The sequence below is a fragment of the Dendrobates tinctorius genome, unplaced genomic scaffold (genome assembly GCF_039654945.1).
Source record: "Dendrobates tinctorius isolate UK_male_01 unplaced genomic scaffold, ASM3965494v1 ptg000103l, whole genome shotgun sequence".
Taxonomy (NCBI): Eukaryota; Metazoa; Chordata; class Amphibia; order Anura; family Dendrobatidae; genus Dendrobates; species Dendrobates tinctorius.
The window spans coordinates 25,780,866-25,807,982 of NW_027361771.1; positions in this window are offsets into that span (position 1 = coordinate 25,780,866).

The following is a 27,117-nucleotide window of genomic DNA, read 5'->3' on the forward strand; positions in this document are numbered from 1 at the left end:
AAATGTAATGTTTGGTGAACTTTGCTTTTTTTTTTGGGAAAAAAAAACTAAAAGAATGTGACCAAAGATTTGAAAGTGAGAGTATCACCAACTTTTTGGAGCTATTACAATGCAGACAGGTAACCTACAATGCAAAAGATGAGGCTCCAAAAAAATTGGGTAATACTAATCTGGCTGCAGCTGAAGGGCACAAGCCAGAAAAAAGGCTCCTCTATCTACTCCTATATAGTGTTTGCAACCAACCAATGTAGATGGATATGGATGGATGCACACTAATAGGAGAAGAAAAAATGAGCTGCAATTAAAGAAAAATATGTGTGAGGCAGTGACACGCTGAGTGGCCAACAACCAGACGTAGCTGCAGGACACACTACTAAGCGTGAGCTGCACTCACACAGTCAGAGACCTCTCAGACAGCCGTGAACAGTGCAGCTAAGTGGGCACTAGCACTGAAAGGCTGCAGAATGGCTCCACTGTCTACTACTAGTGTTTGCAACCAACGTATATGGATACGGATGGAAGCACACTAAATATAATTTTTTAAAAATAAGCAGCTCAAAAAGAAAAATATGTATGAGGCAGCAGTGAGGCACGCTGGGCGGCCTACAACCAGATGTGGCTGCAGGACCCACTCCACAGTGTGAGCTGCACTCACACAGCCCTTGCAGACAGCTGTGAACACTGCTGCTAGGGAAAAGAAAGCTACAGTGGTGGTTTATGTAGCCTGGGTAAAGCACAATATTGTTTTGAGAATCGCTATTTCTAACTGTCCCTCACAGTCTTCTACAGCAGCCTTTCGCTAATTGAATTCACAGCAGAGTGACCAGAAATGGCGGCGATGGTGGCTTTTATAGTGCATCATGACATCATTTCAGCAGCCAATCACAGCCATGCCAATAGTTAACATGCCTACATGCCTAACAGGATGTGCCCACACTTCTGAGGATCCCCATGGGCTGAATCAAAGCGAGCGGGCTGATAGCATTATGGGAACTTCCGATTCCGGTATCCGATATGAAAAAAGTATCGGAAGTCAGTATCGGAATTCCGATACAGCTAATATCGGCCGATACTCGATATTTGCGGTATCAGAAAGCTCAATACTAATCAGTAGTTATAGAAGTATGGCTTGGAACAGATCAACATAACAGGACAGATCTAAGAGACAAATACACCACCCACAAAGAGAAAAAGCATATACAGTAGATTATATAATCAATCCAGCCATAATACAGCACCCCAGAGCTATTGTGACGGACTCAGCTTCTGCTGAGCCCATCTTTTGAGAAAGAGTGGACCCTCTGGGCCGTGGCACCCACCCACCTAGGGCGAGCTGACCTAGTGAGAACCCACCCCCTGTACAGGGAGTGTCAGGGGCAAGACCAAGGGGGTGAGCCACCACGGCAGCTGGACCAGACGGCCGGCTCAAGGAGACACTATTGAGTGTCTGACAACAGGATGGACAGGATACCAAACATAAAGCGAAGTCACACAGTTTCTTCCTCAAACGTGGATTCACACTTTATTCAGGTGCAAGGTATAACAGGGAATCAGGTGCAGGGCACAAACAGTGAAACACGGCAGGATGCGTGCAAGGGCACGCCAAATGTTCCAGGCATAGTACGTGCACGAAAACATACCAGAGTCCAGGACAGGATGCATGATAGGGATCACACAAGAGTTCCTAGAAGGGATGCATGCTAGGACACGCCAGGATCCAAGACGGGGTGCGATGGCATCGGACTCCGGACTACTGGCAACGACCGACAGGGTCCAGGCATCAGGCTGCGGACATCAGCTCCGGACATCAGGCCGCAGTCATCTGGTTCCGGACCTCTGGCAACAGTCGGCAGGTTTCGGGAATCCGGCAGGCAAGCCAGGGTTCAAGGCAGGGTGCATGCTTGGAGACACGCCAGGGTTCAAGGCAGGGTGCGTGCTTGGAGACACGCCAGGGTTCAAGGCAGGGTGCGTGCTTGGAGACACGCCAGGGTTCAAGGCAGGGTGCGTGCTTGGAGACACGCCAGGGTTCAAGGCAGGGTGCGTGCTTGGAGACACGCCAGGGTTCAAGGCAGGGTGCGTGCTTGGAGACACGCCAGGGTTCAAGGCAGGGTGCGTGCTTGGAGACACGCCAAAGCACAAGGCAAGACAGAGCGCGTGTGTAGAGACATGCCAAGACACAAGGTCACAAAGCAGAGTCCTGCGCGTGCAGAGAGGCACGCCAGGATCAGGCGAGGCAGAGTCCTGCGCGTGCAGAGAGGCATGCCAGGGACAGTGTTCCAGGACAGGGTTAGGGCCTGTGCGTGCAAGAAGGCACGACAGGGGACATGGCAAGGCCAGCGCGTACTTTTAAAGAAGCACGGGGAGGTATGCCATGGGCAGGCGAGGCCTGTGCGTGCTATAGAGAGCACGGAAGCACAGTGCGGAAACAGCATGAAGTGCAAGGAAGCACAGAGAGCACGGCTGGGGCACTGGCTAGCTGATCGGGCTGCGGCACTGACAGACGGGCAAGACTCCAGCGAACCCGACTGAGGCATGGCAGGCGACACAGCTGTCACTGACCGACGAGCACGGCTGAGGCACAAGCAGGCGGGCACGGCTAGGGCTGGCACAGCTGAGGCACAAACAGGAGGCTAGGAAGGCCAGGCGCATGCAAAGAGCATACGAAGCAGAAAGGGAAGACAAGAAACCAGGCAGAGCTTAGGCACAGTACGGAACCAGGAACGGAAGCATAGGCAGAAACACGGAACAGAGCAAGAACAGAGCTAGCAGCGGAGCGTAGGCCGAAGCCCAGAGGCGGGCCAAAGGAAAACCTTGGGACTAGCCTAGAAACGTGCAAGAGAGCAAAATAGTTAAGAGTCTAGCAGCGGAGCGTAGGCGAAGCCCAGAGCCGGGCCAAGGCAGAGCCTTGGGACTAGACATGGAACGGAGCACGAAAGGAAAGAAAGGAGGGATGGTGCGTGTGCCAGGGAGCACTACAGAGCACCATAGGAGAGAGCGAGGCAGAGCAAGCAAAGACTGAGACCATAGGGAGGAACAAGGCAAAGCAAGGCAAAGTGCGAAACAAGGCATAGCGAAAACAGGCAAGGCAGAGAAACAGAAGGACTACAAGTCCAAGCAGGACAATGACGAACATGGCACAACAGACAAACATAAGACAAGGCACGGAACAAGAGATGGAGTATGAGCACGGAGCGTGTGCAGAGATGCACGACAGAGCAGAGTGCAAGGGCACAGAATAGAGGGAGCGCCCCACAGACCAAGCAGCCATGCAGGGACACCACACAATACTCAGGCCCTGAGCATAGGAAGGGGCGGTCTAATATAGGGCATAGCACCTCCTCTTCCGGGTCAGGACCAGGGGAGAACTTCCTAGTTCAGATGCTCCAGGATCACAGAGTGCAGTCACATGATCAGGGTTTCAGACATGACGAGATGATCACAGAACCAGACAGTGCAGAATCTTAGGAAACGTCACATGATCAAAGTTTCAGACATGACGAGATGATTGCAGAACCAGACAGTGCAGGATCCCAGGAAACGTCACATGATCAGAGTTTCAGACATGACGAGATGATTGCAGGACCAGACAGTGCAGGATCTTAGGAAACGTCACATGATCAAGGCTTCAGACATGACGAGATGATTGCAGAACCAGACAGTGCAGGATCCTAGGAAAGACATGATCAGGGATTCTAGACATGACGAGAAGATCACAGAACCAGACAGTGCAGAAATGCAGGCATCTTGCAGCCCAACAGTCACAAGGCAAGTGTGCACACAGCTCCAGGGATCACACATGATAGCAGACATGATATGCGCGTGCAGGGTCATGAGGCAAAACAGACATGGCAGACATAACAGACATGGCGAGCATGACAGCTATATATGACCATCATGGACTTCTTAAATCTTTTCTTTTTATTTATTATATTAAAATGGAATTAACATATTGTAAAGAAATGCATATCTATTGAAGCTTCACAATGCCAAGTACAAGGACTACTGCTATTCTCTTCTATCTAAGCAATACACTGCCAAAACATCATCAGTGTTTAGCAGTTCACTGGTTAGGAGCAGCAGGAAAGTGGTTTGTGAGCCTATTACAATCCATCCAAATTAAGTGCCTGCTGCTGGGGCCTTGAAGTGCTAAAAGCTAACTTACTTTCTAGAATTATGCTTAACATTATGCATCACAACATGAGTAAATGAAAACAAAAAGGGATTACATTTGACTGTCTGTGATGAGGCTTTCACCCTGGAACAGATTATCCACCATCAATTCAACTTTAAGGAATACAACATTTTCCATATGAATGTGATCACAATTTTTCAGGTCAATCTTCGTTGCCCAGTAGACCTTTTAATTTGCTTAACTTTGTATGCAAGGATACAGGGACTTGCAGTTGTATCATAGCTTCTTTAAAGAGGACCTATTACTTACCACATATTATGGTATGCTGCAGTAACCAGACTGTAAACATAAATAAACATGAAATAAATTACCTTTGGAATAATTACTAAAAATTACTGTATTTTTCGGACTAAAAGACGGACTTTTTTCCTCCAATTATGTCGAGGAAAATGGGGGGTGCGTCTTATAGTCTGGATGTACCGGCCATAGGGATAAGAGTGGCGTGCATACCAGGATGAGGGAGCCATGCATAACAGAGTAGGGATGAGGCGATCCATGCATACCAGTGTAGGGATGAGGGAAGGCTATGCAGACCAGTGTAGGGATGAGGGGGCCATGCATGCCAGGGTAGGGATGAGGGGGCCATGTGTATCAGGATGGGGATGAGGGGACCATATATACCAGAATAGAGGATGTTAAGCACAGAATTGACCACATTTCTTGCTTCAATTATTTTTTCCTAATTTCCTCCTCTAAAACCTAGGTGCATCTTAAGGTCCGGTGCATATTGAATAGTGATGAGCGAGTATACTCGGTAATGCAGGTTACTCGCCTGAGCATCGCTGTACTTGCGGTACTCGGCGAGCGCCGAGCATTTCTGGGTTTGCTCGGCGGGAATTCGGGTACCTGCCCTGCATGTATGGCCCTCTCTGGAGCGCCAATCATCATGCAGGGATTGTCTGCCATGCACTGTAATGCCGCAGCCATCTTGGTTGTGGTATTACAGTGATTGGCTGGCCGCACATCGTCATCAGGTCTGTAAGGGACCTGCAGCCTCCCTGCTCGTCGCATTCAGCTCTGGAATCAGACAGTGTAGGGAGAGTTGATGTCGAGATAGTCAGATTTGTGGGTTTAAAAGTTAGTGTGGGTATACCATCATAGAATACACAAATCCAGCTAAACTAGCAGTCCTTCTAAGGACTAATTATGGGGTATATAGATTGCAGTGTTAGGTAGGCAAGGGAGTGTATGTGGCTATATACATATCAGTGCAAGGCATGCATGCATGCACTGTATGTAGGTATATAGATATCATTGCATACATCAAGAGGGTCCATTCCATTACTGTCTGCTGCTGCTGCCTATTACATATATTGACCATATATACTGTACCTAGCCCCAGGTATCAGTGGCCAGGAATATTTTTTTTTGCATCTTAATCCTGATTATTTTTTTCCAAAGCAATCCAGAGCCCCCTTTATTTTCTCCATTTGTTTGCTGCCACTGCAGAATACAGCCAGATCCTTTTCATAGTACAGCATGAAAATCCAGCTATTTTAGACAGGTTTGCCCATCCCAGCCATCACATCTGAGTGCACAGAAAATTCTGCCATTTTTTGTGGTACTGTAAAATTTTTAAGATGTGGCCTGGAGGCAAATATTCTTTGCCAGCAAACTGTTGTCAATAACTTTGCTAACACACTGCAACAAAATTTAAAGGGAGGGCAAAAATAGCAGAATTTTGAGCATAGTTATATGTGATTCGTGTGACGGACAAACCACAGTTTTCAAAAGCTGGTCTGTAGGTAACTAGTTTTACCATCAAACTGTTTTCAATAACTTTGCTAATACACTACAACAAAATTTAAAGGGAAGGCAGAAATGGCAGAATTTGGCATGCACTTTTTATCTCTGATCCGTGTGACAGACAAACCAAAGTTTTCAATATCTGGCCTGTAGCCAAATTTTTTTGCCAGCAAACTGGTGTCAATAACTTTGCTAGCACACTGCAACAAAATTAAAAGGGAGGGCAGAAATGGCAGAATTTTGAGCACAGTTATATGTGATCTGTGTGATGGACAAACCACAGTTTTCAATAGCTTGCCTGTAAGTAACTATTTTTACCAGCAAACTGGTGTCAATAACTTTGCTAACACACTGCAACAAAATTTAATGGGAGGGCAGAAATGGCAGAATTTTAGCACAGTTGTACAGCTCTGGCAAAAATTAAGAAACCACTGCAAATTTTCAGTTTGTCTGAATTTTCTCTTTATAGGTATATTTTTGAGTAAAATGTAAATTGCTCTTTTATTCTATAAACTACTGACAACACGTCTTCGAATTTCCAGCACTAAATTTTGTATTTATTTTCAGAAAATGAAAAATGGTCAAAAGAACAAAAAAAATGCCGTGCTTGCAGACCTCTAATAATGCTAAGAAAACAAGTTCACAATCCTTTAGAAACAACAATAGTGATGTTTTAACTCAGGAAGAGTTCAGAAATCAATATTTTGTGGAATAACCATGATTTTTAATCACAGCTTTCATGCCTCTTGGCAAGCTTTCCACCAGTCTTTCACACTGCTTTTAGGTGACCTTATGCCACTTCTGGTACAAAAATTTAAGCAGTTCTTCTTTGCTTGATGGCTTGTAACTATTCATCTTCCTCTTAATTAGATTCCAGATGTTTTCAATTGGGTTCAGGTCTGGAGATTGGGCTGGCCATGACAGGGATTTGATGTGGTGGTCCTTCATCCATACATTAATTGACCTAGCTATGTGATATGGCACATTTCCTGCTGGAAAAAAACAGTCCTTAGAGTTGGGGAACATTGCCTGAGCAGAAGGAATCAACTGTTTTTCCAGGATAGCCTTGTATGCAGCTTGATTCAAACGTTCTTCACAAAAATTAACCTGCCCAATTCCAGCCTTGCTGAAGCATCTCCAGATCATCACTGATCCTCCACCAAATTTCACAGTGAGTGCATGACACTGTGGCTTGTAGGCCTCTACAGGTCTCCGTCTAACCATTAGATGACCTGGTGTTGGGCAAAGCTGAAAATTAGACTCATCAGAGAAGATTACCTTACTCCTGTCCTCTGTGGTCCAAAACTTATGGTCTTTGGCAAACATCAGCCTGGCTCTCCTTTGCTACTCATTGATGAAAGGCTTTTTTCCAGCTTTACATGACTTGAGCCCTGCCTCTAGGAGCCTGTTATGAACTTTTCTTGCCGTGCACTTCACCACAGCTGCCATTTGCCATTCCTTTTGTAGGTCACTTGATGTCATCCTCCATTTGCTGAGTGACATTCGAATAAGATGACTTTGTTGTCCCCAATGTCTGCTGCTTGACCTTGTTTTAATGGACTGCCATCTTAGAAATTGTAAGGATGGAGGCATCATGATGCTCACTGTATCCATCTGCTAATATACCAGAATTGAGCCCTTCTTTTCCTCCCTCAAGACTTTTCTTTTCAACTCATTGGGCATGGTTAAAAGTTATTTATTCATTCCTATTACTTTTGGGATATTACTAGCACTTGTTTTATCATCCTGGTTGTACTATTGCAAGAGGATTATGAACACCGCACCAGGGTTTTTTATACTTTCCTTCATTAAATAAGATTTGGGGTACTCTGGTTGGCAGGAGGGCAATACAGTTATCTTTCCAGATGTTTGCTTATTCTTCTGCTTCTTAGCGAGGCTGGGGGAATTGCCTCCATCTGCTTCCTGGAGCCCGAATCCCAAGTGCATGGGCTGTAAGTGACTTAGGGTAGTGCCAGAGCCCCTGACATGTAGAAATGGGAGATGATGGGTCGAAAACTTTTTAAAGGACCTGCATCTCTGCTGCCTATCATATGTATTGACCTCCCCAAGGATGCCAACTGTTTGTATCTCGTGGCTAGCGGGCCCTCTAGCTTGTCTCCAGCTCTGGTCGTGGCTCACCTACTTCTTTCTTCCAACCAGCCTAGGCCTCAAAATCCAATCACTAGTTGATGGATCTAGGCTCTCTAGAATGCAGTCCACAAGAACCCCAGGGGTGAAGACTGCATCCTGGGTTTTGGGCCTCGGTGATTAGGGGAAAGTGACCAGTTCTGGATTATAGGTTCCTTCCAGCTAGTCTGTTGAGCCAGATTGGTTTGGCTTTGATATTCCTTTGGTCTGTCAGAAATCTTGTGGGATTCTGCCATGTTTGTTGCACACTAAGCATGTAATACCCTACGCATGACTAATTCAATCTCGAAAAATTTGTGAACATGTTTTTGGAGTGTTATATAGCACTGAAATATATCAAAGATCACATAATACTCTGTGGATGAGTAATTGAATGCAGAAAAAATTTTCAACGCTTTTTGGGACTGATATACAACACTGAAATGTACCACAAAGTATGTAACACTCTATGAGTGACAATATAGTTAACTTTTCATTCACCCTAAAAAAAATGTTGTAAACCGCCACATCTATATACACTGCTCAAAAAATAATGGAAACACTAATATAGCACATCCTAGATAGCTCTGCATGAAATATTCCAGTTGCAAACTTTTATTCATTGCATAGTGGAATGTGTTCAGAACAATAAAACATAACAATTATCAATGTAAATCAAAATGAATATCCCATGGAGGTCTGGATTTGAAATGATACTCAAAATCAAAGTGGAAAATCAAATTACAGGCTGATCCAACTTCAGTAAAAATACCTCAAGACAAGGAAAATATGCTCAGTATTGTGTGTGGCCTCCACGTGCCAGTATGACCTCCCTACTGTACAATGCCTGGGCATGCTCCTGATGAGGCGGCGGATGGTCTCCTGAGGGATCTCCTCCCAGACCTGGACAAAAACATCCACCAAATCCTGGACAGTCTGTGGTGCAGCGTGACATTAGTGGATAGAGCGAGACATGATGTCCCAGATGTGCTCAATCGGATTCAGGTCTGGGGAATGGGCGGGACAGTCTATAGCTTCAATGACTTCATCTTGCAGAGACTGCTGACACACTCCAGCCACATGAGGTTTGGCATTATCCTGCATTAGGAGGAACCCAGGGCCAACCGCACCAGCCTATGGTCTCACAAGGGGTCTGATGATCTCATCTCGGTACCTAATGGCAGTCAGGCTACCTCTGGCGAGCACATGGAGGGCTGTGCGGCCCTCTAAAGAAATGCCACCCCACACCATTGCTGAACCACTGCCAAACCGGTCATGCTGAAGGATGTTGCAGGCAGCAGATCACTCTCCACGGTGTCTCCAGACTCTGTAATGTCTGTCACATGTGCTCAGTGTGAACCTGCTTTCATCTATGAAGAGCACAGGACGCCAGTGGTGAATTTGCCAATCCTGGTGTTCTGTGGCAAATGCCAAGCCTCCTGCACGGTGATGGGCTGTAAGCACAACCCCCATCTGTGGATGTCAGGCCCTCAGACCATCCTCATGGAGTCAGTTTCTAACCGTTTGTGCAGACACATGCACATTTGTGGCTTGCTGCAGGTCACTTTGCAGGGCTCTGGCAATGCTCCTCCTGCTCCATCTTGCACAAAGACGGAGGTAGCGGTCCTGCTGCTAGGTTGTTGCCCTCCTATGGCCCCCTCCTTGTCTCCTGGTGTACTGGCTTGTCTCCTGGTAGTGCATCCAGCCTCTGGACACTATGCTGACAGACACAGCAAACCTTCTTGTCACAGCTCGCATTCATGTGCCATGCTAGATGAGCTGCACTACCTGAGCCACTAGTGTGGGTTGTAGAGTCTGTCTCATGCTACCATGAGTGTGAAAGCACAACCAACATTCAAAAGTCACCAAAACATCAGCCAGAAAACATTTGTACTGAGATGTGGTCTGTGGTCCCCTCCTGCAGAACCACTCCTTTATTGATAATTGCCAATATTTTCCATCTGTTGTCTATTCCATTTGCACAACAGCATGTGAAATTGATTGTCAATTAGTGTTGCTTCCTAAGTGGACAGTTTGATTTCACAGAAGTTTGATTTACTTGGAGTTATATTCTGTTGTTTAAGTGTTCCCCTTAGTTTTTTGAGCAGTGTATTTTTAAACAGACTGCAAAGCCCTAAGCCTTGTCTAGATAGAGTTTTAAGCCAGTCTCACTGCCCCTGCAACTGTCCCTCCTTTGGATAAATGCAGAATATATCTGATACAAACACCAAAGCACAAGATTATTCCATAGAAGAACTGTTAGTTTGATGAATCAGCATCAGCGCAAGTATCAACACTACAGGACTCTTTTTAATTAAACTGTGCACACAGGCACTTTCTCCCTCCAATAAGAACTCTCCCTGAGTTTTGCAATAGTGTCAGTGAGCCGAGCACGGTGACGTCGGTCTTTTTATAACCTCTGATGAGATAATGCGGCCAGCCAATCACAGTAATGCCACTACCAAGTTGGCTACGACATTAGTGTGACTCGTAGGCAATCCTTGCATGCATATTGGCTGTGTAACAGGCACCAAACATGCAGGGCGGGGATTCGAGCATCTGCTAATGCTTGCCAAGATCCAAGCACATCTGAGCACCCAATTTCTTGAGTGGAATCCGAGTATCCCGATGCACGTTCGCTCATATCTATCAGAGCATATTATTATAAAGAGTGATATTTTGAGTAGATACAAGACATCTCAAACATCATATTTGCTTCTGTTTGCCTACCCCGAGATTTTACTGCAAGCTGATTAAAATGTTGACCATTTCAGCCCAAAAAAATTGTCAAATACCCCATTTGCGCCCACCTGCAATATAGTAAGTTGACATCCACTTTTCTGTGCTTTTTTTCACGTACGAGTAAGTGATAAATACTTAGTAGATGTAGATCTTTAAATTATTGTGTGTCGGTTTACTTATATTAGTTTGAGTTTTTCTTTTTGTCTACTCTTGTAAAGAAGGACATTTCTGATTTATGCTGTGTTTGTTTGATACCTTAATAACAAAACAAGGATGTATGGAATGTCTAAAATTCAATGAGTTTTCAGGCATAAGCTTTTGCTTTCATTAAATTATAACTACTGTAGTAGTCTATTAGTTAGAAAACCAGCAAAAGTGATATTAAAATGAAAATATGTGTATAATAGCAAGGTTAAAAAAGTCTAAAACAATGGAAAGGTTGTGGGGAAAAAAGCTGATGTGTTCTGAAGCTTTTTAAATGTTTGGCTGAATTACCCGGCTTATGTGTAAATCATTTAAATGAACTATGAGTCAGGGCCTTTAAGTAAAGGCAATCTCAATAAACCAATTATTCCTGCATTTTAATGTTGGAAATTCACTGGCATTTTGTTTTTCATAAAACCTGCTTGAATTTAAATGCAGGCACAGACTTGGCAGATGAATGATCCACAGTTAACTTAAACATTTATGTTTATGAAGTTTGCTTCTTCAGAAACGTGTCAAAGGGGACTTTTTAATGAACAATCCCTATCTGACATTGAGTCAATTTGTATAATGCAGGGATTAGCTTTGGATGTCCCTGTTCTTAACATTTAAGACAATAACAAAGCACTTACATATTGGTGCTTGTCATTAATTAGGACCCAAAGCCGAGCAGAAATATAAAGGTTTTTATATATATATACTGTATACCTTGTGATGTGAAGCATAGGATGGTAGAGTTTGACAACCTAGAGTTAAGTCAGGCCACACAGTTCATCATTACAGATAGGGAAAGAAGGGCCAAAATTTAGAATGTGGTTTGCTACTGCAGCACTAAAGAACATATTATATAGTCTGTAAATAATACCCGGATTCAATTGATAGGCAATTCAGGGTTGATGTTAACAGATTCAAAATTTGGCAATTTCCCAGGGACCCTATCCCCAATACGTCCCCCAGCATAGGATGCCTTTAAATACTAGACATACTTTTTGCTTGCAAGTGCATGTTATTCTTTAAAAAATCAGTCTTATGAGCAGTATGAAACTGAATGTGGCAAAAGGAGATAGGAGCTGTAAGACAATTGTTCCGACACAAGGCAGGAGATAGTTTTAGTTACATGCAGACATTCTTCACAGTTAGCAGGTACTGCACACAAAGTCTGAAATTATTAGCAACTATACTACAGAGACACAGTGAACTCCGGAGAATTTGCTGAGAGTTCGGTATCGGTAGTTCTTTTTAGTACAGTTGCTAATAAATCTATAAGCTAACAGAAAAGAGGCATAATCAGTGAGGAAGGGAGTGACTAGCATGGTGCTCATTTCTCTGAGTGAAGCATGCACATATTGGAGAAGCAGCACTTAGTATTGTAGAGGGTCCAGGTGTACTGCTTCTCCAATATGTGCATACTCCACTCTCAGAGAAATGAACACCATGCTACTGTCTAGCTTTGTTACCACTGACTCAGCTCATTATCAGTTTTGACTATGCTGCTTTACTCTGTTCTGCTTTTTCCATGTTGTGCATAGATAAAGACTGCCCTATACATTTTAAATAGCTGTTGGCCAAACAATGGTTCAGTCGGCAGCCATCTCCAATTTCTTTCTCAAGCACAAGAGGGCTCATTCAGCTATCCTGGCAACACTGAGTGCTAGCTGACATGGTTACAATCCGAAAAGTGGGAAACCAATTTAAGAGTTATTGTAACCTTTAGTAAAAATTTGTATTGCAATAACAAAACAAGAGACTGTTTCCTGTTCTTATCTTAAATGGTTTGTCTAATACTGAGAACATTTTTGACAAGGGCAATGTAAGTCATATTAACAAACTGCTCTGGCTATTCAAGCTTTAAAAAAAACTGTCCAAAAATTATCCCACTTAGTATTTTGTAATTAAGCACATTTAGTCATTGTCTGTAAGTCAATGAGAATGACTGAAACTTTCTGCAAGGTGGGTCAGCTAAGAATTCACATGTTGCTTGTACAGATGCTGTGAATTATGCAGTGGTAAATTTCATAATGCTGCAAATTTGTAGAAATACATCTTTTAAGAAGACACGCCAGCTAGCATTCACTGACTCCGATGCCGCTAAAGAGTTTAGCATTAAGGAAAGTATCTCATGTTTTACTATATGAGTTATTTACCTAATTGAATGCCCATGTAAAAAAATTATGCGTTGGTGACACCAAAAGGCAATGTATGGTGTGGGTAAAAGAGCACCTGACAAACATTCAGAAAGGCTACATGGGGCATACACTTTCACGCCATTTTAAAGAAAAACACAACAAATAAGCAAAAGGTGTTCGTTTTCTCGGTGTCCACAGAATTCGTCATAACCCAAGGGGGTGCAATCTTATAAAAGCAATACCCAGGGTTGAATCACAATGGATATGTACCCTGGACTGTCTGGCACCAAAGGGTTTGAGTTATTAGCAAGAGCTATACGCATTCTAAATATGCCTGAAGAAATAAGGTGATATTAATAACTTGGCCATTATCCCCCTCCTCCAATTGTATATCTTGCATTATTTTATTTAGGTGATCGGGGAATAATAGAAAGGTTGTTATACTGCAAACTAAGTCAGTCTTTTATGGTCTTCTAATAGCACATACGAACACAAAGGATCTGGCCGAATCCATGCACACATTTATAGTATATCTTTATGTTATTTTTATGTTATTTACAGTAGTCAAGGCGATATAATTTTATATTTATTATTGCCTATTTTTCTTCTATTTTAATAATTGTACTAATTAAATGGTTTTAAAAGTAGTTTTATATATACATTCTTCCTATTGGTCTTAAAATTTTGTCTGAAGCCAAAGTGCATCTAATCTAAGTTTAAATTTAATTAACTCAACTTTAATTCTACCTTTACATATTTGTTCATATCTACTTGGTCTTGCAGCAGTCTCCACTTGATGCACATATATATGTGTATGTGTAGTGTGGTGCAGTGACCGTTGTGACAGTTAGGGGGCGCAGTATGTGTTATGCACACAGGCATATCCATTGTGGTAATGAAGATAGGATGAACGACAGGATAGTAAATGACCATTATGTATCCCAGGGTGGGTGGCCCTGGGATGGAGGCTGGAACATGTGCTGATCGCCAGAGGTACTGCTGAGGGTTTGCTGCAGTGTATCAGGGAAAGCTTCCAGGTAACTTGGTGAAATGGGTGGGACCAGTCACCTACAAACCCACCCAGGGGCTTGTGTCTAAACGCCTATATTAAGCCTGTATATGTGTGTATGGCTGGATGTCTGAAATAGGACCTGCGATGAGGTCATAGCCATGTGATCCATATCTCACTGGTGGGCGTGGCTACGGACCATATAAGGTGACCAGGGTAGGTCACATGGGAGAGTGCCTGGATCTGATTGGTCCAAGTGGAAGGTCTCGGACGGCCGACGTGCTGGAAGGTGTGCTGCCTTCCTGAAGTGCATATGCGGACGCCGCTGACCGTGTGAGGCCTACGTGTAATGGCCTGTGTGTATCGGACAGTCCCCAGGAGGGAAAGGATGTCTAGAGTGAAAAGCAGCTAAGAGGTAACCCTGTAAAGGGGGAATTAACTGAGAGACTGTAAAGCCTGATTGCTGGACAAAGCACAACCTTTGTGACCGCAGGGCTAAGGGAGCAGAGCTCCACTATGAACATTCGTGTGGTCTGCTGTAAGACTGTCATCGATTTCTTCATGCTGCTGTGGTTTATTCCGTGTACAATAAACCGTATAGACTGTGTTATGTGAAAAGCCTGTGCCGGACCTGGTTTATCTGCAGCCAAGAGAGTGTCCCCCAATACACTCAGTGAGCGCTACCTTACAGTAGCTATTCAATAGGCATTACAGATAATGGGCAATGGTAGGCATTACACAGTTCCACCAGTTAAAACAATGGTACACACCTGTTGATTAAACAATGGCGCAAGCTGAGGAGATGCCGGGGGTTAGATGGACAGGCAAGGAGTACAAATAGTTAGGGTTAGTCAGGGGGGTGATAACCCTGATGAAGAAGGATGCAGTTCCTTTGAAAGTCATTGGTCATTCTGTTGGTCCCTGCGTCGCTCCATAGCCTCTGTGACGTCACACGCTAGTAATCACTGTCAGCCATCTTTCCTAGCTGGTATCCAGGGATGCCACCGGCCAGGGCATCCCTGGCTCTATGCAGCTCCCCTGCACCCTTGCTACACCACAGCTGACAGGAGCTCACCTCTTTGCCTGCCATCTGGATGCAATTCTATTACAACCAATTTGAGAACAGCATGCAACTCGACCTAGCAGGTACTGTTTCGCTACATCCAAGCAACAGCTTTGGCATAATCTACTTCTAGCCGGGCCATCACACACAGCTTTTCTACATCCAGACAGAGACTTACCAAGCACCGGGTGAGTGATTAACCAGTTGGGCCGGTGTATATATATATATATATATATTTTTACTCTATAATATAAATATCTTTTTTGGGCACTGTTCATTCCAATGGACTTTCCGCAATGGTAAAGTTATTTTTAATTTGCTTACACATCCCATAGTGTGACACATCTAAGTGGGAGCAAACACCACAAAAAAGATTGTTCAATCCAGGGCTCCATTTTATACAGGGACCGCATGAAGCAATTTAACTGTTTCGTATGAGGATCCTTTCATTGTGAAACATGCCAAATTAATAGGTGGATTTTTCATTGCATTTATTTGCTTAATATATACTTTTCTCTTTGTCATACCCTTAAGCGTGGTTTCAGATATTGCTAGTGTTTAAGTCATATTAACAAACTGCTCAGACTATTCATGCTTTAAAAAAACTGTCCAAAAATTATCCTGCTTAGTATTTTGTATTTAAGCACATTTAGTCATTATCTGTAAGTCAGTGAGAATGACTGAAACTTTCTGCAAGGTGGATCAGCTAAGAATTCACATGTTGATTGTACAGATGCTGTGACTTATGCATTGGTGATTTTCATAATGTTGCAGTATTGCAAATCAGATGGTAGCTCTGTAATTCCAGCACGCATGCTTTGCCAATTAAGAATGGTTGGTGTGCCCGAACACTTTTCTGACAATGAGCACACGCTTAATACAATGGGTATATTTTTTCCTTAAAGTTTCATCTTTAAATTGAGGGCATGTGAAGTTTGTAAAAATAATCTAGAATCAGAATTAGATTAGTAAAAGAAATCTAGTGGACGCAAAGCTTAGAAAGCACAAGATATCCTTCCCTATTGCTGGTCTCTGTACAAAATGAAAATCAGTTTCACCCAACTCACCCAACTACTTGCACCAGTGACCCATTTCCGTCACAGCTCCTTCAGTCCCTTTCCCCTGCTGTCACCCCTCACCTAACTAAAATATTTAACCTCTCTCTCTTTTCTGGTATTTTTCCCTTCTCATTTAAGCATGCCATCATACATCCACTACTTAAAAAACCATCCCTCGACCAAAACTGTGCCGCTAACTATAGACCTGTCTCTAATCTTCCCTTCATCTCTAAACTCCTGGAACGCCTGGTCCACTCCCGTCTTATCCGCTATCTCTCAGAAAACTCTCTTCTCGACCCTCTCCAATCCGGTTTCCGCTCTTTACACTCCACTGAAACTGCCCTCACTAAAGTCTCTAATGATCTGCTAACAGCTAAATCAAATGGTCATTACTCCATGCTAATTCTCTTGGATCTCTCTGCAGCATTCGACACTGTGGATCATCAGCTCCTCCTCACTATGCTCCGTTCCATTGGCCTCAAGGATACCGTTCTCTCCTGGTTCTCCTCCTATCTCTCCGACCGCTCCTTTACTGTATCTTTTGCCGGTTCCTCCTCCTCTCATCTTCCCCTTACTGTTGGGGTCCCCCAAGGATCGGTTCTAGGTTCCCTCCTCTTCTCCTTGTATACTGCCCCTATTGGTCAAACAATCAGTAGATTTGGTTTCCAGTACCATCTCTATGCTGATGACACCCAATTATACGCTTCTTCTCCTGACATCACGCCAGCCTTTCTAGAAAACACCGGCGATTGTCTAAACGCTGTGTCTAATATCATGTCCTCACTATATCTGAAACTGAACCTGTCAAAGACTGAACTCCTGGTGTTTCCTCCCTCTACTAATGTACCTATACCCGACATTGCCATTTCTGTGTGTGGTTCCACTATTACTCCCCAGCAACAGGCCCGCTGTCTTGGGGTCATACTTGATTCCGAGCTTTCCTTTGCCCCCCACATTCGATCACTGGCTCGCTCTTGTCATCTGCACCTCAAAAACATTTCTAGAATTCGACCTTTTCTTACCTTTGACTCTGCAAAAACTCTTACTGTTTCTCTTATTCATTCTCGTCTCGACTATTGTAACTCTCTTCTAATCAATCTCCCTCTTACCAAACTCTCCCCCCTCCAATCTGTCTTGAATGCTGCAGCCAGGATCATATTCCTCACCAATCGTTACACTGATGCCTCTACCTTGTGCCAGTCATTACACTGGCTACCCATCCACTCCAGAATTCAGTATAAACTTATTACCCTCACTCACAAAGCCCTCCATGGCTCAGCACCACCCTACATCTCCTCCCTTGTTTCAGTATACCACCCTACCCGCGCCCTCCGTTCTTCTGATGACCTGAGGTTGGTATCCTCAATAGTCAGAACCTCCCACTCCCATCTCCAAGACTTTACACGTGCCGCACCAATTCTTTGGAATGCACTTCCCAGGTCAATACGATTAGTCCCCAATCCCCACAATTTTAAGCGTGTCCTGAAAACGCATTTATTCAGACTGGCCTATCGCCTCAACACATTAACCTAATCTATCCCTGTGTGGCACAGCCAAAAGTTTTACCATAACCAGGTTCCCCGCATCATGTTCCCACATGCTTTATGCCTCCATTAGCCCTCTGTGTCTGTACTGTTACACACTTAACATTATGACTGGTCCATACAATCAGGGTAACTGTTACCACCCACCTTTCGTGTCTCCCTCTTTCCTCATAGACTGTAAGCTTGCGAGCAGGGCCCTCTTTCCTCTTGGTATGTGTTATAATCTACTGTATGTGATTATTGTTATGCTGTAATGTCTATTGTCTGTACAAATCCCCTCTGAAATGTAAAGTGCTGCGGAATATGTCGGCGCTATAAAAATAAAATTTATTATTATATTATTATTATATAATATGACAATCATTAAAATAAATTAATGCCCATATGCTCTTCTGAAACCCGGACTGCGTTCATTTTTCTCAGTGCCATTTAAAAGTGATGAGTGAATACCAAAGACATTGAAACACTATTATCCTTGCAATATAAAGTTAGCTAGGTGGAGATATGGTAAAGTCATTGTACAGCATTTTAATAATTGATGTCTACCAATTCTCTGGGAAGTAAATTGAGCATTTTCTTTGTGTTTATTTATCTATGTTTTCAGGCACCAATAAAATCAATTTGCATATTTCCTTATATGAGAGAACTTACTTAAAAACAAGCCCTATAAGAGTTGTTTGAAATTAAAACCATTTGTAGTCCCATATGTTTACAATAAAAATCTATCTTTGCTGAATTTTATGTAAAAGTTTAAATGAGAAAAGTTTTTGATTTTGACCATAACTGATTTTACTAAATATCTGACGTCAAATAAGGAAATATACCTGTACAGTAAAAAAGAAAAGAGAAAAAATAGAGTAGAAAGCAAGGCAGAATAACTGTCTGATTCTCTGTAGACTTGTGTAGGGTATGTGCTGTAGTGCTGCGGTAGCACGCTGTGCAGTGATGAGGCAGTGACCCAACAACCTTCCCACACAAAAGTGTCTTTAATGTGTTACGTCACAGCATTAAATGTTCAATTCAGACAAGTGCATTGCAATTAATGTTCAGTTCACACCAGTGCATATCTTTAATGTCCCATTCATAGCACTACATAGTAAACAGTATCCTCTGTATTGCAGCCGGGCACATATACTCTGGGATACCCCATCACTTCACACGCCGGTCTACCTTCATGACCGGTTTCTGTGGGTGACTGCACCGCTTTGTCGATGTCTCTTTACTCACAGAATTTCCACAGTACACAATATCTCTCAGTTTGGAGCCATTACACATTCTTGTCCTCCTTCTGGCACAGGACAGTCTACCTCTGGTTCACCTTTGAGAACAATGCTGTCCACCTCCAAGACCAGTTACCTTGGGCGACTGCACCGCTGTGTAAGCTGTGGGTGCCAGGCTTTTTAGCTGCCTTTGCCATTTTGGCTCTGCTGGCCTGTGTTGAGATTTTAACTGAGGACTTTCACCTTCAGCCACATGGAAAACTCAGCCTGGAATGAAACGGACAGCACAACCATCATCCTGTAGTCTGCTTCAAAACACAACAGCCCAGAGCAGGTTTTCCCAGTTCTGCCCTGGACACTGACATGCCAAAAACTAACACTTATTTTTAGTCCGCATTGCAATCACAGCCACGCCTGTGAGTGCCATGCAATCTTATGGCCTCCATACACCTCCATACACATCCCAGGGAGAATACACAGTGACCCCTATGTGTGACATCAGACACTGCCTCACCATTACAATCACAGCTACACCTGTGACTGCAATGCATCCCCATGGCCGCAACACGCCTCCGTGCGCATCCTTTGGGGAACACACAGCGACCCCTACATATGACACTGGTCACTGCCTCACAGCGCACGTTAAATATGTGCAAACAACACTGCAGAAAAATGCAACATAACATTTTTAGAGTTTTTGTCACATGCCACTTTATTAGGTCTTATAAGGCAAAGCATTCCTCTAGGCTTTGCAAAAAACAATAGGTTTCCAGAACACAAACTGGTTTGCGATGTCGCTACAAGCTTGAATTCCATGCTGTATATATTGCATTGTTTGTTCAAACAGCATAAAGCAGTGACAGACTACATAATGCAGCAAACTGGAGTGTGAATTACTTTTAGCAGCAAATTAGGGATGTCTGTCACCTACTAAAGCAATTTGAAGAGGCGACAAAATATGTCTATTAGAGGCATGTGTACAATCAGCTCTGTAATCCCCCTAATATTTATCCAAGAAAAAACATTCACCAGCAAGCAGGAGAAAATAGAGGAAGAACATCAATTTACAACTGTTTAGCATCACCCTTTACATGTTGGAGACAAAAAGTTCCACATCATATTCTGCAAGATTTGGAGGAGGAGGAAGAGTAGGAGCAGATGGAAGTGGAGAAAGACACATACATGCAGGAGGCAGGGGATAAAGCAGACTGTTAAAGCAAAAATGAAGATGACTATGATTCTGGCCTTGACAAGCACCCATAGAAATGAAGTTATGAATAGTGATACACAAATTTGTTCAGAATGCAATAGCAAAACATAAATAAGGCTCAAATATGGCACATTCGGATTCATGATTGGAAACACGAGCAAATTTATATAGAATCGGAAAAAAGCTAACATTCGGTAAAAGTGTGGGAAAATATTTGCGTTGCCACAAAAGTATTGTCACAGCTGTTTTCATTCTGATTCAAAGTCAGACATACCAGATCACCAGTGAGGCCAAATTAGGAGTTTACGCCCTTAATTTACAAGCGCTTGGAGAAAAAGAAAACTGCACACAGATTGTGAGCAAGTCACTTAATCTGACGTAATGAAACACAAGGCAATCTTTTATACCATATACAGCAAATATGTAACTCTATGGAGCTCATGTAGCCCCTACCGTTTACCCAGGGTTATACCTTGTTTACCATGTACCCAGAACACATTGTGGCTGACTATTGAGAACATATATGATAAGAATCATATTTTCCTTGAAGAGGAGACTGGCAAAACTGCTGTGTCATCAGAATAAATTCTAGCAATGAAAGGCAAAAGGCAATTGAAGAATTAAAGGCAGTTAAATGCAAACCATTAACCCTTCTATATCAATTTCCACCTTTTGGAAATGGTATAATCTTTGCCACAGGGTCAGCTGATGTCCACAAAGGAGCTACTGTCTCATGGGTCTAGTACCCATAAGGGGGCTTCCTACCTGCTTCGCCCATCCACCCTCAGTGTGGACACTCACTTTCCCCATCAGCAATGGCTATCTTGGGTCTATGATACACTACAGAAGGTTCAGCCTTAGATACATTTTTCACACATACATTATTCAGTAGCTTAAGTAATACATATATTAGCACTTTTAAGGCTACATAAAACAATAAGAAAAACAACAAAATTTGCATACAAGTCTGTATAATGCCAAAAATCCATACTGCTAGGCCATTAAACCAATTTGCTGAATTTAACCCCAACAAGAGTCTCTGTTTGCACCGTATTGTTTTAACCATTGGTCTCTAAGTTCACCTATTTTGTCTATACTTGCCCTGATCTGGAGATTGCCAGCAGGGTCGATATAATTACAACAGGTGGGACCAATTATTTGACATATTCCTACTTCTTTTTCTGTCAGGTAATCTAGTACTATAGTAAGTTGGTTAGTAACTATGATTAATTGTCTCTGTATTGTATTAGTTTCATTTGTTATTCCAATTTCTACTAGATGCGGCCTACCATTTGACGTGGCTTATTGTCAGCAGCCCTTCTATACAAAGTATGAATTGGAACTGCTGCTGTGTCTATTTTACTATGAGGAACTATGAAAGTGTCTGGTGTTAGTTTGGCAAGAGTGCAAACCCCTCTTATGTCTGGGTTCACCCACCTGTAGGCACGATGTCCTCAAACCAAGAATACTCCTTTGGGGAGAACACAAACGTAACCAGGGGTCTGTATACATTGGTATAAACTCAAAGGCCCTGACATAGGCACACCAAGTATTAGTCAATAGTTTTCCGCTTATCCCAAATGTACTTTTAACCCTTTCTTTCCTTATTATTTTATCCATAGATGCTTTACAGCCTTCAGCACCATCTTGGTACACCGTCTCATTAACCTGTGTTTGATCATGAGTGTACATACGGAAGCAATTATTGTCCTCACCACAGGTATTTGCTTATTTGCTCTTGTGTGTTGAAGACTGAACCACAGTCCATCATTGGGAATGGTGTCTGAGTGAGGGATTTCAGTCCTCCTCCTGGTGACCATATTTCCAACGTCTGAATCACATTCCAGCCACCACATTTGTACCCTAGGCCGCGTTATATTAAACTGAAACCAGGGATTAGTGGCCCATCTGATTATAGCCAATGAGGCAGATGTATCACAGGGCACATCTTTTCACCAAAACCTAGATTGAGCCCAAGTCTCATTGTGTATGCAGTGTGGGGTTAATACCTTCCATGGCTCCAGAGGTAAGGCTAAGTACGGCAAAGTCCTTGCAGATACTGGGCTGTGTGTACAGATCCAACAGTCTTTCGGTTTCTGTCCTTCCATGTCCTTTATAAGAAGAGCACGATGTCGAATAAATTTGTTGTCCCAGTCAGCATTTAAGAGTTTATCCTGTGTCTCTGTAGAGTGCAGTAATCCTGTCACTGTCAGCAAGGTGATTAGGAGAACAATCATTCCCTTGTTGAAAGGACCTTCTTGCAGTGACTGGCGTGGATCCAGGTGGGCTTTCCCTCAAGTTTTACTGAGGTAGATGTGGTCAGCTGGACATGGAAGGGGCTGTCAAATCGTGGGTTCAGGGTCCTTCTCACGTGACTGCGTATAACCACCCAATCACCTGGATTCAGCTGATGCACATCTGCACTTTCATTAGGATCTGGAATGGATGAGAACACATGCTTATGTACCACATTAAGTCTTTCCTGTAAGGCCTGGACATAAGCTGTCATAGAACCGTGTTGCATTTGTAGCACCTGTGGGAAGTACAGACCAGTCTTTGGTGCGCTACCAAACAGGACTTCAAAAGGAGACAAGCCTGTCTTTCCATTTGGAGTGTGTCTGACTGAAAAGAGTGCAAGAGGCAAGCACTCTACCCAGCTCTTTCCTGTCTCTGCCATGGCCTTTTGAATTTTCAGTTTAAGTGTCCCGTTTAGTCTTTCCACTTTCCCACTACTTTGTAGCCTATATGGTGTATGAAATGAAGTGTGTACCCCTATCGCTTTCTATGGTTTCTGGGACACCATACCTGCAGATCAGTTCTTTCATCAGTTTGTCTGCAGTCGTTTTAGCATTTTCACATTTTACCAGATAGGCTTCCGGCCAACCAAAGAAGAGATCTACACATACTAGGACATTTGCATACACTCCTACCTTGGTAGCTGTATGTAGTCATTCTGCAGTCTCTGTAACGGGTAGAGAAGCCTAGGTGTCGCTTTCTTAGGGACTTTTACTGTTTTACCTGGGTTGTGCTGTGCACAGATAAGGCATAATTGTACAAGTTTCACAGCTGCGTAACTGAAACCAAGAGCAATCCAGAAGGCATCTACCATGGCACACATGTGACTTTTTGAGGCGTGAGTGGGACCATGTGTTGCTTGCGCCATAATTGGGAACAGGGACTTCAGTAGGTACAATTTATCCTTATTCTCCCATACTCTAGTTCAGCTCAGCTCCCAGTCTCCCCCAGTGTTCCTTCTCTATTTGGGCAGCCTGTTGCTGGAGGGATTTCAGGACATCTAGGCTCAGTGTGGCTGGAATATGCTGACTCCCTGCCACCGTCCACTGCTCCCTAGGCTGCCTTGCTGCTACGTTAGCAGCCTCGTCCACACTTCTGTTGCCCTCTACCTCCACGGAGTCACCGTTCATGTGTGCTTTTACTTTGACGATGCCAACCTGGACTGGTAACATCAATGACTCCATTAATTGCGTCCATTCACCAGCTCTGCATTCTTAATGGGCTTACCGGCTGATGTAAGAAACACTCTGCTACTCCAGATAGGGCCATAATCATGGGCTATTCCCCATGCATAATTCGAATCTGTGTAAATATTAGCGACTTTACCTGCAGCGGCTCTACATGCCTCAGTGAGTGCCTTCAACTCTGCCTCCTGTGTCGACATGTGGTTCAGCTCGGATTACCTCATGTGAGGATACTACTGCATATCCAGTGTAGAATCGCCCATCCAGGTGGTATCTGGAGCCATCTACAAAAAAACTCAAAGTTGTTGTGCAATTTTTCCTGAGTACACTGATACTCCATATGTTGGGGTAAACCACTGTTTGGGCACATGTCGGTGCTTGGAAGGGAGGGAGCACCGTTTGACTTTTTGAACGCAAAATTGGCTGGAATCAATGGTTGCACCATGTCGTGTTTGGAGACCCCCTGATGTGCCTAAACAGTGGAAACCTCTCAATTATAACTCCAACCCTAACCTCAACACACCCCTAACCACAGCCCTAACCCCAACACATCCCTAACCCTAATCCCAACCCTATCCATAACCCTAACCCCAACACACCCATACCCTATCCCTAACCCTAATTCCAACCTTAACCCTAATTCCAACCCTAATATTAAGGAAGGACTGGAAGAGAGGAGTTTATTGGAAAAAAAAATCACGAATATAACAGTTGAACCTGTATTGTATGGAGCAGGGCTGTGTAGTTGGTAAGCCAAACCTCCGACTCCAACTCTGACTCCTCAGTTCCCATGACACAGACTCCACCTCCCTCATACATGGCTCATGTTTACGTTTAAGTGAAATATTTCCTGTAGCAAAATGGTAACATCAGGCTTTTAATCTTTATTATGATACACTACTCAAGCCATTGAGTACATAAAATATATCTATTGGAATACATCTTTAGAACAAAACAAAACTTTGCATAGGAAGTGTTTAGGAACAGGTTTTTCATGAACGTGTGCAAACCCCACTGTCTCCTGACTCATCAGTTCTATGCAGTCATGTTCATGCGTCATGTCAAAGTATTCTTCTTCACTTGCTAATACGGTCACCAATTCCCCCTTTTCTGAATCCACAGACAGGAGGGTAGCGAGATTCAGAACGTTACATCTTTTGAGGGTGACATACTCAGGAATTAGTAGAGCGTATTCAAGTTGGAGCTGTCTAGCCATAGACAGATGTTTTGGTTGAACTTGTATGAGTATGGAATGGATGTCATGAGGGGAATAAATTGTCGAAGGAAAAGTCAATGTGATCTCACATGCCTTTCCTAGTAGTAGTGCAGCTGCTCCTACCACATGGACACATGTAGGTGACTCTCTGATCACTGGGTCTAATTGTACTGAGTAATTAAGCTATTGGTCTCTGTTTCCCTCCATGATGTGTCAGTACTGCGGTAGCATGTCCTAGGCAATGAGAAAAAACTTTATCCAGCTCCATGATGTAGTGAAAAATATTCTTTATTCACTCAATAGAAATGAGGTTTAAAAGCCAGCATGAGTTACAAGGCATGCGATCGATCTACGCGTTTCGAGTGGCTAAGCACTCTTAATCATGATACGCAGCTTTGTCCATGGGTAGATCTTATATACTCTATCCGGTCTACACACCGGTTAAATAATTAATTAAAACAAATATAAAACAAATAAAGAAAAAACTAACAATCACAATTAAATATAACAATTTGATTTGTTAAGATACAATATTATTGCCTTCAGTAGTATTTTATCTTATTTCTTATTTTTTATTCATTATTCACTTGTTATTATCCATGAAAAAATGAAGCAAACTTCTGAAATAGAAGAGAAACATAACAGATCTCAATGTTGCAACCATTCACAACAGCAGCAAAATTCACATAGATACAATTTTTTTCAAAATGCATGCGGTTTTCAATTACATGTCAAATTTTTATTTCTTTTTTGTGCAATGTTAATTTTAGCACAACAAACCATTTTTTTAGTATACACATTTATACAAAGAGAGAAAAAAAAAAAGGGAGTCAAGATTAGAAAGATTTTTTTCAGGGACTATTTCAGTTAGCGCACCAAATGTGCACACAGCCATAATATATTCGTTTAAAGAGAAGATAGAAAACTCCAATTTGCACTGTTCTAAAGAATTTTTTTCGGTGTATATGATTTTTTCGTTTATATACACAGCCAAAAAAACATTTAATTCTTTTATTCCCCATCATACACCAATCATAAAAATCCGTTCTGGTACATTTATTGAAAAGTCGCTATCATAAACTTTGTCAAGACAGAAAGATGGAAAACTTCAATTTGCACAAAAAAAAAAAAATGTTGTTATATTTAATTTTTAGTTTATATCTGTAACCCCAAAAAAAGGGGGGGGGGAGCATTCGGTTATTATATTTCCCCTTCATGCACTGAAAAAAACCCGTTCTAATGCATATATAGAGAGATTATTATCATAATGGCCTAATGGAGAGAAGACCGTAGCAGAGGTGAGTGCAGAGCAGGTATAGCAGCAGAGTCCTTCCGTGGTATATAGATACGGGAACAAGCGGGGTATCCCGAAGAGTAGAAGGTGCAAACAGGTTGCTAGTCCTTCCGGCTTGGCAGCAACTAAAGAACAAGATACACAAGCAATGCATAGTGTGCAGAGTTTCCTTATGTATACAGCAAACAGGAAACAAGGAGTCTCAGACAGGAAACAAGATGGCCCCCGTGAAGCCAGCAACTCCATCTTGGTTAAGGGCAGAATCCATCAGAAGTAAGGGCAAGAGCAGACAAAACAGATAAGCAATCCCAGTCCTTACATTACTCTCCTCTTTAAAGATGTCCTCTGGATGATCTTACATCTGGTTTATTGGGGTATCTGCTGTGGAACTGGCTGATCAGACGAGGAGCGTGAATATTCTACAGAGGTTCCCAGGATTTCTCTTCAGACGAGTATCCTTGCCATTTTACCAGATACTGGAGTCGTCCCCAATGGATCCGAGAATCAATGATCTTCTCCATGAAGAATTCCTCCTGCCCGTCAATGAGAATTGGACCAGGAGGAGGAGAGGTGCGCCCAGAGAAAGGATTTGCCACTACCGGTTTAAGCAGAGAGACGTGAAAATCAGGATGTATGTTTAAAGAGCTAGGCAACTTGAGTCGACAGGCTACAGAACTCACTATACTGCTGATCTTGTACGAACCAGCATATTTCTGCCCCAGATTTAATGTTGGAACCTTGTGTTTCAAGTTCTTCGTTGAAAGCCAAACCATGTCTCCTACCTTGTATGTGGGTACTGGTTTGCGGAATCTGTCTGCTGCCAGTGTCTGCTTCAGAACTTCCAGATTCTCCTGAAGAGATGAAGTGCGGTTGGCTACCGCAGGCAC